Below are 13768 nucleotides of genomic sequence, written 5' to 3'. Positions count from 1 at the left end.
CAGCTGGCCAGCTGGACAGTGCCCTGACTGGCACGTAGATTTATGCTTATATTTAGTTTTTGTTGTGTTTTTTTGAAGCATCTCAGAAACGCTTTTAGCTGGGACTCTTCTCTGTGAATGTCTTTGGATTGGTTGTTGTTGTGTTTTTTTTTTTTGGATGCAATTTACTGATTATATTATGGGCTTGAAAATTGCTAGATATTGCATTTTGCTGTTATTATGAACTGACAAATTATGGGTATTAGTTCTGTGAATAAATCGAGTGAAACCAGAGACAATTTGCAGCTTAAAAAATGGAGTGTAGAATGTAGGTAAAGTTCCCTAATAACGAATGAAACTTTTGTGCTTTCCCCTCTTCCAATTGTCCCTATGTCCCTACAATTGGTCTACAGACATGAAAGGAAACAAGAAAGCAAACAACAGAAAACCGGCAAGCAGAAATATCAAGTCAAAGCAAAAATGCTAAAAGAAACAAGTGCAGAAGTTGTGCACATGTCCTGTTGATGGCTCTCTCACTCTCGGACACAGACACTCTCTTTCTCTCTGCACTTTTCTCCACCAGTTATTCACTCTCTCAAGTCGCTCTCTCTTTCTGTTTCTGTATCTGCAAAAGTTCTGCAAGCCACCCCCCATGTACACACACACACTCACACAAACCGAGACACACACACATTTTGGCAACAAAAAAAACCTGGCAAAGTCGCATAGTACTACGCGTAGAGTATTTTTGCGCTGATAAGCACAAACAGCCGCCTGAGACAGAGAAAGAGGAGGAATGAATAAGAGAGAGAACGAGTGAGAGAGAGAAAATGAGAGAAAGCGAGGGGAGGCTAGGCGGATGGTACATAATTGTAGAGCCAGACCAGACCAAACGGCGGCCTCAAAGACAGGCCGAGGGCAGAGGAAACAAAATTCGATCGATTTTTCAAAAAGAAGAAAAAATTTCATTGCATACGCATAGGAGCAAAAGCCAAAAGGAGGCGGCTTTCTCGTTGGACTGGTGGGGCCCAGCAAAAGAGCGAGGGCGAGCGAGAAAGAGAGAAAGAGAGCTCCACTCAGTGTTTGTGTGTATATGTCTAAGGTGTGTTAACCTCATCTAAAAGCTTAAAACTCTTACAAAAGGCAAATTTCTCTAAAAGAATTTGTTCATATTTTGACACGAAATTTAAGTAACAATAATTTTCCAAAATTTTTTTAAACATTTTTGCAAATTTTATTTCCTTGTATTTGTTGAATTTAAAAACGTTGTAGAAATTTTCTTTTTGCTTACTTTGTTTGGTTTTTTCTATTTCCTTATTTGTTAAAATATTTTCCGCTCTCGTTGTCCGTATTTGTTTAATCCAAATTTATTGATTTTTATACAGGTTTTCTTTTGGTGTTTTCCATTTAATTTTTCACTTAACACTCGCACAAAATTTTCCTCCTCCTACTTCTTTTTCTTTTATATATTGGTATCAGGGTATGGGGGAGGGTAAGAGGTTTGCACTTTTCTTATTCCTTTTGCTACAATTTTGCAATTTTTGTAAATTTTCTGGCCAAACAAGGGATACGACGAGGGGATAGCCAGTTTAGAGAGGGGGCTGCAAAGGGCGGTATCCTTTGGCGCGGACCAGAACCAGAACCGGGACCGTAACGTGGTGCTGTGTTGCACGGTTATCCTGACTAGAAACAAACTTTAACAATTTTGCTGGATTTGTTCACTCGCACACACAGACACAGAGACTCACACATACACACAATGGAGTAAAGCGCGCACAGACACACACACACACTACTACGCGCGCGTGTAGTTCGTCGTCGTTCCGTGTTGGTCCTAACACGAGCAACTCAATCGACACAATGAGCACATAGCACATTTACATTGGAAAAGTCCTCCTAGGGCCAAACAAAAATTTCCCACCACCAAAAATTTTCATCTAAATGTGCAGCGAGAGAAACCCACCGACTAAGAGACACAGCAATGGAGAGAGAGAGAGAGAGAGCGAATGAGCATCTGTTAGATTGAGTGGGCGCAGAGAGCATTTCTCCTTAATCATATGGTCTGCTTTTTGGTATTTCCTCTGTTCCTTTTTTTTGAATCTACTGTTGGCTTTGGGTTTGATCTCATCTCAACCGCAGATGAATTTACCTCACTTCCTACGTTTCATTTATAGTTGGACCATTTCCCTGTGGGTGCGCCCCCACCCTTATCCCCGCCATCTACACTACTTGTTTGAGGTGTCCTTATCTTTCGACTCGTATTTGTATGTAATATCCTGGTGCAGTTTCCATGTGCTTCCGTTGCTCACATGTGCACAAGTGAAGAGTTTGCTGGTTAGCCATAAGATTTTCACAATATTTTTCCACACATTTTGAGAGTATTCTAGCAAAAGTTTTGGAGTACCAAAATATTTGTAGATATTATTTCAAGTTAACCATGGCTAATTAAGTAATTTAAGTACATTAAGCTAATGAAATGTTTTGCGAATTAAAAACGTTGTATGGTTCTACAATTTTTGAATTCATTTTGAAAAGCAATCCTTGCCCGTTTTACTATGGGTCTAAAGGTTATTCCTACGACATCAAGGCATCAAATTCCATGTTTTTTTCTAGTAGGTACGAAATCATGTCTATTATCACAAGAAACTATGTTAGGAATTGTTTTCTCAACATATTTTTGAAATAAATGTTACACCTTGGAATTGACTAAAAATGTACCATTTTAAGAAAAAGCATTTGAAGGGACAAAGTAATGACAAAAGGAATTATGTTATAATTGATGGCAAATTAGTATTTGAGTTGAGTTGAGTTAATATATAGGCTATAGACTAAACTTCTTAAAGTTGAAGAGTTTTCTATATAAAATTAATTTCCTTTTGCTTTTGCTCTATCGTTGATTTATTTGGTAGTTTGTGTTTTATAGAGTTTTTCATATTTAATTACATTCGCTCTTTTTCTATACCAAACGCCAGTCAGAAGTCGAAAGAATTGCCCAAACTCATAAATACTCATTTCGCATGAATGAGAGCACATAAAATGAAATTTGCATTCGACTGAACATGCGGCGACTTCAACGATGCCGTTGCCGCTGCCCTTGCCTTTGCCTTTATCCCCTCTCCAGAAAAAAACCCATGCCATGGCCCCAACATCGCTGCAGACGATGACGATGAAATTATTTGCCACAATATACAGTTATTTAAGGTTGCAGTTATGCACACAATCAACACAAAGACCAAGACGACTACGAGAACGGCGACGACGGCGTAGTTGCCACACATAAAGTTGGCAAATTTTAGCATACAACAAAAAAATAAAAATCTAGCAACACGGACACCGGAAGTTAGGGGAAGGAAGCACGCAAAATGCGCGCCATATGATCAAGTAAACAAAAAAATAAAAAAAAAAAACTAAAAAGCAAGAATTTTTTTTTTTTTTTCTTTGAAAACAGCGAAATGGGAGCACAACGAGTGGTGAAGGCAAGAAAAAGAAATCTCACTCCCACACACACACACAAACACACACACACACTGAGCGGGGAGGGTGTAAAGGAGTCTGCGTTGTTGTTTACACAGTTGAAAATAAAGCGCAACGTTTTTTTTTTTTTTTTTTTTATTTTTTACATAGGTTTTCCAATAGGACACGCCAAATACTACGCAAAGCCGTTGTAGGAGCACCGCACGCGACGCCAGTAAACGGTATTCTGAGTGGGAAAGTGAGCTAACCGAAAGGAGCGGTCGTTGGTGAAACGAAATGGCAATGAAACGAGAAATGCCACTCAAAGAGCCACCGACGCCGCACTGAAACCATTTTGGTGAAATGCAATTACTTCTTGATAGCAGAGGGAAGGGTGGGTGGTGCGTAGGGGTAACTCGGAAAGGTAGTTTTAATTTCAAATTCTAAAGAAAGCCCAATTAATTTAACCAAAAGAGTTGGATTTCAAATGAGCGTTGGAGGTGTTGGAAATGGCGACGTTTCTCATGATGATGATGATGGAGAAAAGGATGATGATGATGATGGCAATGACGATGACGAGAAGTAGATGCCGTTGACAGCTTTTGGAGGAAGGTGTGCAGAAAAGTTATCCCGCTTACACAGAAATGCGCTTTAAAACTTTTCTTTCAAAAAGTGGTTTGCGCTAGAAAAAGTTACGGAAATTGAAAATAGGCAATGGATTGGAACTTTATACTTAATGAACATAAATTGAACATTTATTTTCTTCATTTTTCTCTCCTACTTAGATAGATAGAAATCTATTGGGAACTCATAGACTCAGGTAATATTATCTACTGTTTCTTTTAAATGTTTTAAATATCTATGATAATCTCAAATTATCGTTGTAGAAAGTATTCATAAGCTCTTAGTGTTTGAGCTTAAAAGAGGACATAAAAAATGATTTTGTTCTTATTTAAACAATTTTGTATATATTTTCTTTCAATTGATTCTTTTCTCAAAATATAAAATTCTGTCGGGCATTAAACAAATGAGTTAGCTGGACTGCCACTTTAGAACTTGTCTCCAACGTCGATTTGAATACATTTATGCTCATCTCAAACATAAAGAAAATAGTTTTTATATTTCATGAACTTTATGTTGTTATTTTAGAACTTTTTCAAAACATTTAAAAATACTTAGTACTACTTGGTCTAATTCGAATTTTGTTTTAAAAGTTCTGATAGGAATTATTATTCCCATATGATTTACGATCACATTTCCATCAATCACTTTGGAAATTTTAGATGAGATTCTGTTGAAAAACACGACTTCAAACTTTATAAATATAAAAACCCCATGAAAAAGTCGAGTTAAGAACAAAAACGAACTATGTTTAGTTAAATAGTCAAGGGTTTATTGATGAGTCACGTGTGGACTAAGCACCCTTATTTTCGTTTCACTTTCAATTTGTTTTAAATTTATCCCACGCTTTGTGTAATAGTTTACCCTGAGGTAACATAAGGTGTCGATATTCCAACTTATTTATATGTATATTGTCGGCACATAAATTAGTGTTAAATTCGATAGATATGAGTAGACTTTTAAGGATCGTATCATATAACACACCCTCAGGCTTTAGCACAAGGCGAATGAGTCCTTCAGATGACTAATGAAGCGCTGACAAATGAAATTGTCACAATATAGCGACAAATGAAGGGCACTAAATGAAACCGTTGACATTAAAATGCACTAAAAAACCAAACACAAAGACAAAGGAAACGAGAAAAGAAAAAAAAGACAGAGGGAGAGAAAGAAAAATTGAACGCATGCAACATTGAAGCAGCAGCTGTTGATGTCTTCCCTATCTTAAAATGTCTGAGTTTTGACTTTCGATTGTGCCCCCTGTAATTATTATGATGATGATGATTCGGATGAGGCTGATCAAGGGTCTGTTGATGTGCGGCTTTGGCCACAAGCCACAAATGATGCTGGTCCACATAAAGTCAAGAGTGTCATCCCACATAAACAGAAGATATCCAAGCGACCCGAAAACCAAGTCGCTGGCATTAAGCGATGGGATAAGCACATGCGTGATAAAGTCAAAATAATAAAAAATAATGTGAACCTCCGCCATCCACATCGGTCAGAGGGCATGCTATTTTATTGAACAATTTTTAAATGACGAAAATTACAAACGAACCCATAGCAAATGCGAGCACTGAACAGGCATATGCATTTGGCTTCCCTTTTTGTTTTAAAATCCAAATGAAATTCATAAACAAAACATGTGCTGGCAATATGTGCGCAAATGTTCGGAGAACTGGAGAGAATGAGACTTAATGAGGGGGCGAAATGAGCGAGAGTAAGCGAGTGAAACAGGAAAGAGAGTCTAAACCCGAATCAGTTTATAAGAAACAATATTTTTGCCTGCAAAAAGAGTTTATGAATACGGTAAGTGGGAATACATATTTTCAACAATACCCACTGTAGATTATATATTCCTGATCAGTAAAATAGTTCAAGTATTCAAAAACATTTTCTTTTACCTTTTTCAATCCTTTATAAAGGATTGAGTGCCTTAGTTACAGTTATGTTTTACTCAATTTATCTTTTACACATTTTATGCATATGCAGTCATCCTTAGAACTCACTGAATCGCCCAATAGTCTATTAAAAAAATTAATTTCAGAAAGAATAAAGACTAATAAAACAATTATCAAAATCCAAACAATGTACATTTTCCTACAATATAATGAAGGTGTGAAAATTTCTATTCTTATATTCGACCTAAATTTTCTATTTTTTAGATTACTTACAAAAGTCGAAGAAAACGACAACGACAAAAGCTGGAAAGGGTATAGGAAAATCGTTTTTGATAAAGTCGAACGACTTTTTAATTAATCTTCTACTTGAGTTTTGAGGTGTTGAACTTATCGACATTTTTGATCAACAAAAAAAAAAAAAAAAAAAAAAAGAAAAGAAACCAGAATGTAATTATATTTCTTATGGAATTTTAATGAGGCAACAAAATTTGGGGCAAAACGCAAAAGAAAACAAGAGAAAAAATTAAAAAAAACTCGGTTTAATGTAAACATTTCGTTTTTTGATTTTTTGGGCTTTTCTTATTGTTTGTTTTTGGTTTTTCTGCTGCTTGTAATAAAAGGAGCAAAACGCTCTATGAATACGAAATTTCGTGTTCAAACGTACAATATGAACGAACGCCTGAAGGGAACGCAATGATTCATAAATATGAAAATTGGTTAAGGGAGGACCTCTAAGCATGATAGAAGGGCAGATGGAGGCTAAAAAGAAACATTCCAACAGTTTGACAGATTTATTAAGGATGTGAAAGGATTTAAAAGCGTATAAAAAGTGTCTAGACGAGGATTAGTTTAAAATTCTATTTAAAGATTTAACACCATAGAAAAAGAAACCATTTAACATCAAATATTATATTTTATATCGCTTTTTTCGCACAAAGAATTTCAATATTCGACGAAACAAAAATATAAATTCTGAACTTCTCCAAAGCGTATTTTGTCTTATTTTCGTATTCGTCTTGGATATATTCGTTCGGGGTATTATCCACATATGTTTAGTTCGTTAGGGTTAAGGTAATTTGTGATGTTTTCATTGCTTTCTAAATAAATATATTACTTTTGGTGATCCCAGTTTGTCTAGTTGATTGTCAGAGCTTCGGAATTCATTTACATTGCACTTTTTCTGCATCCTAATGTCATTTGAACTTTTCTCACTAGTTCGTAATCTTTTTATGTGATTCTAAAATATAAATGTATATAAAAGTAGCCAACTTCTTTTATCTCCACATGTCACTCTGCTTTGCAGAGTCCCATTTTGGCACATGCTACACAATCAACTCGCTGCAACACAGAAGAGAAAATTTCCAACTTTGCATTAAAACATTTATCTTCATTTTTCACAAAAACACACACAAACAGTGAGACAAAACTCACAGACACAATTTTTCCTATGGTCATGTTGGAATGGATGGGCCCGTCCTTTCACATCCAGCTCGCCCGCCCAAGAGCCGAGGATGACAGACAGAATGAAGGCGTGATATGCTCAATGCTAAAGAGCTAGAAAACAGTAGTAGAAAGAGGGGCGCGCTTTAAACACCACAGGCATCAGCGGCAGCATCATCATCAGCTGAAATACACACACACACACACACACACACAATGGGAGTGGAAAAAAAACCAATGCGTGTCCTGAGTCTTGACATCCTGGGCTTGACTGTGTACTCCTGTGGTTTTACACTTGAATCGAGTCACGTACATGTCGAACTATCTACCTACCCGCCCTCATATGAGACTGTATGTTAGGTACTTCTGCATTTGCCATTCGATGGCACAATTTCGTTACTTATTTATTTATTTTTCTATACGTTGAAGTGTTTGGTTTTAAGAGTTTTCTCTAAATCGAAATGCTCATTAGCTGTCCATAAAAATCCATAAGGGAAAAATGTGACATGCTACAAGTAACACACATTAAAGAGAAGCATCAATAGTCGAAGCAGTGATGCTCTCCATTTCTTTGATCGAACACTTCAAGCAAATCTAGTATCAATAAAATCAAAGACATAATTAAATCCAATATTCTGTAATAAATTCAATAAATAATACTGCCGGTTATAGACAAGACCTGGGCATGCTGACACCAAATAGAAGAATGTTGAAAGGTTTCCAAAAAAATGTCAATATTATTTTCCATTAATCACTGTACAAGAAACCAGGACTAGCGATTGATTCACCAAAGCCCGAATTAATGCTGAAAAACAGTCTTTTGGGTAAGTCTGCCTGTAACATTTTTCATAATCAACATTCCTTTGGGCTTTGTATGATTAAGAAATTACTTTATTGTCAAGATATGCTAACTATCCATCCCTTCTATCTATTGTGTAAATATGTAAATAAATATATTTTCAGGCATATCTTTTCAAACAAATCCATTTCCTAATAAAAATTCCAAAAATAGAAACATTCCTCTATAAAATATATAATTGAACTTTATGACTTAGTTATGTGACTCTGACATGAATAAAGGGGAAATTTTAAAATGGAAAAAAATAAGACTAAAATGATATCATAAAAAATATATTTATCGAAATTTTTCTCTCTCATTTCCAGCTGTCTCGTTTCTCAGCTTGTCTGTTAAATTTTTCGCAAATGCCAAAGTTTACACGCATCAGCAAAAACGAAGCATCCTTAAGCATGGATGAGGAAGGAAATAAGAAAAAAAAAGAAACTTTAAAATAAAACCAAATAAATGCAATGCAATAATAAAAGTTTTCCTATCACTTTTTTCCTTGCTTTGCTTTTCTTTGCAGGGTTCAAGTTCAGACTTTTAGGAGCCATTTGAAAAAGTGTTTGGTTTAGTATGCCATTAAAACTGACACTAACAAATAATGACAATTGATATGTCTTTGGCATTGATGTACGAATGGAAAATACTTATATATAATGTGCACACACACATACACCCATACACAAGCTTTAGAACTTACCCCTAAAGCCCAAGTAACTGCTGGAGCTGCAATGAAAGAGAATTATTTGTTTAGTAATTAATTTTGAATATTGAGATAACTTTGTTAATTAAAATTTTCAAAGCTTTAGAAACATAGAGAATAGAAACCATTTATTGTTCAAGAGGTGTGTGTTCTTATACCCTTCCAAAGGATTAGCTTGTAAATATAGTAACGCATAGTGATAAAGGAAACTCCAAAATTATCTGAGAGATTGGGATTCAAATCTATTTCAGGGGGGGCCGAGGGACATGACTAGCCATCTTTAATATTAATCCATGTAAAAAGGACTTCAATCTAATGGTTTTTATTATTTTAATTGTTTATTATATTTTTATTATTATTAGTTCATTTAAAAAAAAAAGTAACTGCCATTTGTAGGGTATGGAAATTTTGATGCAAATTCTATTTGTGTGTATGTGTTTCTTTCAATTCTAAATCCAAGAAAAACCAAAACGACATCTCATAAAGTCGAAACTCAAGTGCAAGTTTTCTACTTTTCTTCTTTGTAGGAATCACCAACTGCTGTTGCTTGCATTGTGGCAGAAAACTTTCTTAATAGATTTTTGCGATAAACTTTTTCCTTACCACTTTTCTCTCCCATTCCAGCATCAGCCACCAACAAGCCACCAAATCTCATCCCTTACACACTCACACAATCAAAGAATCTAGTCAGAAATCGTATTGTGGCCATCATTCAGTTTTAGTTATAGAAATTGATTTTCATTTGTTTTGGCATCTTGAGTTTTAGTTTTGCTTTTTTTGGGCGGAAGGAAAGCTTTTGTTTTCATACTTAATGCTTGGCTAACACTTCGGAATTCCCTCACCAGTGTCGCTTGATAAATAAGATTACATTATGGTTATGTACATATGTATGTATACATAAGATGACACTGGTTATACTTGTCTTTTTACGTCTACGTTCTTTAGAAAGTCATTGCTATTTCCTTTAAAATTTTACTAGTTAAGCTGTTTCATTAGCTTTTAATAATTCTAATAGTCTTAACTAATATCTAAAAATTATCACCAGAAGTAGAAGTTCAATTTTGGAAAGGGCTTCAAGTTTCCAAATATGCTAAAGGTTTCCTTAACGCATGTTGTTAAAATTGTCTACATTCACAAGAATCGGGGTTTAGTAATTTTTGATAAATCTCAAAAATATTATCCACTTTCATTTACGCTTCCTGGTTACTTCTTCATCTATGTGCTAGTGCTGGTAAGGTGCCATTGAAGCTTAGTTAGGCTCTCCTTGTCTTTGCACCTACGCACAGTAGTAACAAGTTAATCTTCATTTTGCTGTACGTGAACGGCCTTCTTCTATTAAAATGCCATGCATCAAACTGAAATGACAAGTCTGAATGGATAACTGAGTGACTGGTTGGAAATCTGAAGCTACTGACTACACTTTTTCATAACCCCTTCAACTGACAGCCTTCTCGGCTGTCACAGAGAGGCAAACTCAATTAGAATGAATGACCTGCACCCACATGCAGATGAAGTTGGCGATGAACTCTGTTCCCCCTTGCAGTCCTGACGACTCATAATTATAGGAGAGGAGATTACAAAAAAAAAAAGGCAAATGGAAGCGGAAACCGGACTGTGGTTTCTCTGTATTTCCCATTTGCATACCCTTGCAAGAAAAGAGTAATTCCTTTACTCTGGATCTTGAAACACTTTGCTTAAGAGACCATTTATTCCTCAGAAATCTATTTTGTAAAAACTCTCAAGCGATTGCCAGTTTTAAGGCGCACTTAATAAATTCATTTTTCTAAACACGTGTTACTACGTTTAAGTGTTACACATGACAACTAGCATCGTATAACTAAAGGGTATATAAACTTCGTTAGATCTTTAACTTTGGCTGGCCTGCTCTTTGCATTTAGGGTTGAGTTGCTGCAGTTTTTGATTAGGCAGGAAAAGAAGTTGTTATCGTTTGTTTATTTTTATTTTCCGCAATTTGTTTAATAAATTTAAGTCCTGTGGGAAAAACCACCAGCTCGACTTCAGAGCATTGCCAATTTGGTATGCGACGGAAATGAGTTCTTGATGACCTCTCGAGGACCACCCAGTTATAGCCATCAACCAGCACCAGAATACAAAACTTTCAAGTGTCGACTCTGCTAATTAAGCTTTGTTTCCCGTTTCAGTTCCACTTTCTGTGTGCTGCATGCAAAAACCTCATTCGAGCCAAAATAAATTAGAGTCGGGCCCCTCTTCGGGGCACAACCTCTCCCCCCGCACGCGTTTGGCACAGCTTTTTTGCTGTTTTCAATGTCAGACAATGCCTAGTATACAGTTTGCCTGTTGAAAATTTATGTGTCTGCCACACAAATTTTTATACCATACACCCATCGGGTGAAATGGTATATTAAAGTCGCCAAAATGTATGTAACAGGCAGAAGGAAGCTTCTCCGACCCTATAAAGTATATATATTCTTGATCAGGATCAACAGCCGAGTCGATCTAGCCATGTCCGTCTGTCCGTCCGTCCGTCCGTCCGTCCGTCCGTCCGTCCGTCTGTATGAACACGCAGATCTCGGAGACTATAAGAGCTAGAGCCACCAAATTTGGTATGTATACTCGTGTAGTACGCACATGTTCAGCATTAATTGGAATTTCGGCCACGCCCCCTTACGCCCCCAGGAATCACATAAAACTGTTTTTCTTAAAAAGTATGACAGCTAGAGACATAAAATTTAGTTTGTATACCCGATTAGTTAGTGCGCAGAAATTAACTGTTCAAACTTTTTGCCACGCCCCCTTACGCCCCCAGGAATCACACAAAACTGTTTTTCTTAAAAAGTATAATAGCTAGAGACATCAAATTTGGTTTATATGCTCGGTTAGTTAGCGCGCAGAAACTAATTGTTTAAACTTTTTGCCACGCCCCCTTCCGCCCGCGGGATTTACATAAAAGAGATTTCCTTAAAAACTATGATAGCTACATACATTAAATTTAGTATGTAGACTAGCTTAATAGACGCGCAGATATTGGCTATTTAAACATTTTGCCACGCCCACTTCCGCCCCCGTAAATTAAACAAAACTGATTTTATCAAAAACTAACAAAGCTAAAGTCACCAAATTTAGTATGTATACTGGCATAGTATGCGCAGAGAATTTAGATATTTTCACATTTTGCCACGCCCACTTCCGCCTCCATAATTTAGAAAAAAACGATTTCCTCCTTTAGTTTTTTGACTATCGTATTTAAATTTGGCAGACTAATTTATCTTATCTATTTCTACCAAACTATCAAATTTTATTGAAATCGGACTAGAAACATATAAAATATGAGTATGAACGTATTTTACTAAGCGGTCCACAAGGCCAGAATTGGCCGTTGGCTAGTGGCGGCGCTAGAGTGCTCGTGTGTTTGTAGAGTGAGCGAGATAGCACATAGTATAAGACATTTAAAAACAATTTAATAGACATACATACATTTGGTCTTCGAAATTTGAAATATTTGTTTCACCAGGTGTATGGTATACCCAAGTCGACGAGTCCACTTACTTGCTTCATTTATTTTCCCATCTTTTCTTTCTCCGAATGGTTTTGTTTTTGCAGAAAAAAAAAATAATATATGCAATATTGTACAATAAATTTGTTGCACTCAATTCACAGCAGCAAATTGTTTATAAAAACCATACTCTCCGCTACATATGCAGACGATTAAGCCGAAACGAGAACATTTTAATTAACTTTGTTATATTATTCATAGCAAAAAATGTTTAATAAATTACAGATTTTAATAGAAACAAAGGGTGAAAAAAGTAAAAAAAAAAAACACAGGGTAGATCAATTAACAGGGTGAGTTTATTTTGTGAAAGGAATATATACATACGTACATATGGCTAGAGAAAGAGTACAGAAAGTTAATTTACATAAGTTTAAGTTTATGGTATAACATTTAAAAAGTTTTTCTTGCCACTTTTTGTCTACATTCGACATTAATCACAACCGTTCCTTCCAAATCGATCGTTTGGGAATCGGATGGACTATTTGAGCGGATTTTTGTATTTTTGGTCTGCGAAGAACTAGAAGAAACTTTTATTTACACATATGTACATTCATTCCACAAGATATTGGATTGCGATATAAGTAATGCCTTATTCAATAGTTTGAATATAAAATGGGTCTTACTTATATTTTTTTATGTTATATACATGTGGGAATGGTCTGAAAATCTTATTTAGCCAGCCCTAGCTCAGTCAGCGGACTCAAAAAAGCAAGACAGTCTGGCAAGCCGGTCAGACGCAGCAAGAAAAACACGAAGTTTGAGACGACAAAAGATATAAAAACATAGGAACCCGATGTTAGATAACTTCATTCAAATCTACCATAAAATAATGATTAATCCTTATCCAAGCATACCTTTAAGTAAATAATAACATAGCCCAGTCTTACATTTTTAAAGTTTATATTTCAAGTGGCACGCTAAACTTCAGTTGTTTATCCAGAGGAAAAACATATTAAATACCTTAATATTTTATAATTCGTATTAGTTTTTCAAAAAGCAGTCAAAAATATAACCAATACTTTCTATATTAGGGAATTATTTCCATAAGTTATTATCATAAACTAGAATTCAGTTATTATTCGTATTTCCTTATACGGCATGAGAACTCATCATATTTTAGCTCTATGGACAAATAACTTCATAAAAGGGAGAAATGGTTTCATTTTTTTCCAACTAGTTGTGAGTAAGTATAGTAATAATAATAATATTTGTCTGATATGTTCACCGCCCCGCTTGCAGAGTAATGATTATGGTCTGGGCCAATTTTCTCATAAAAAATTCAAGCGGCAGCTCCA

General features: G+C 35.7%; 1 protein-coding gene across 1 annotated transcript in view; it reads right to left on the bottom strand.

The window, feature by feature from the left end:
• LOC137572170 (neural-cadherin-like) overlaps positions 1–3616 on the bottom strand; it is a 48724-nt gene extending 45108 nt beyond the window's left edge. Inside the window, exons 1-2 of the mRNA XM_068283937.1 lie at positions 3548–3616; positions 1271–1662 (exon numbers count right to left, since the gene is read on the bottom strand). The gene's annotated coding sequence lies outside the window, so the exon portion shown is untranslated. The remainder of the gene's footprint in view (positions 1–1270; positions 1663–3547) is intronic.
• Positions 3617–13768: the final 10152 nt, after the last annotated feature.

The sequence above is a fragment of the Drosophila tropicalis genome, unplaced genomic scaffold (assembly GCF_018151085.1).
Source record: "Drosophila tropicalis isolate 14030-0801.00 unplaced genomic scaffold, ASM1815108v1 contig_239, whole genome shotgun sequence".
Taxonomy (NCBI): domain Eukaryota; kingdom Metazoa; phylum Arthropoda; class Insecta; order Diptera; family Drosophilidae; genus Drosophila; species Drosophila tropicalis.
Note: the sequence above shows the minus strand (reverse complement) of the source record. Positions and strands in the feature narration are given on the sequence as shown.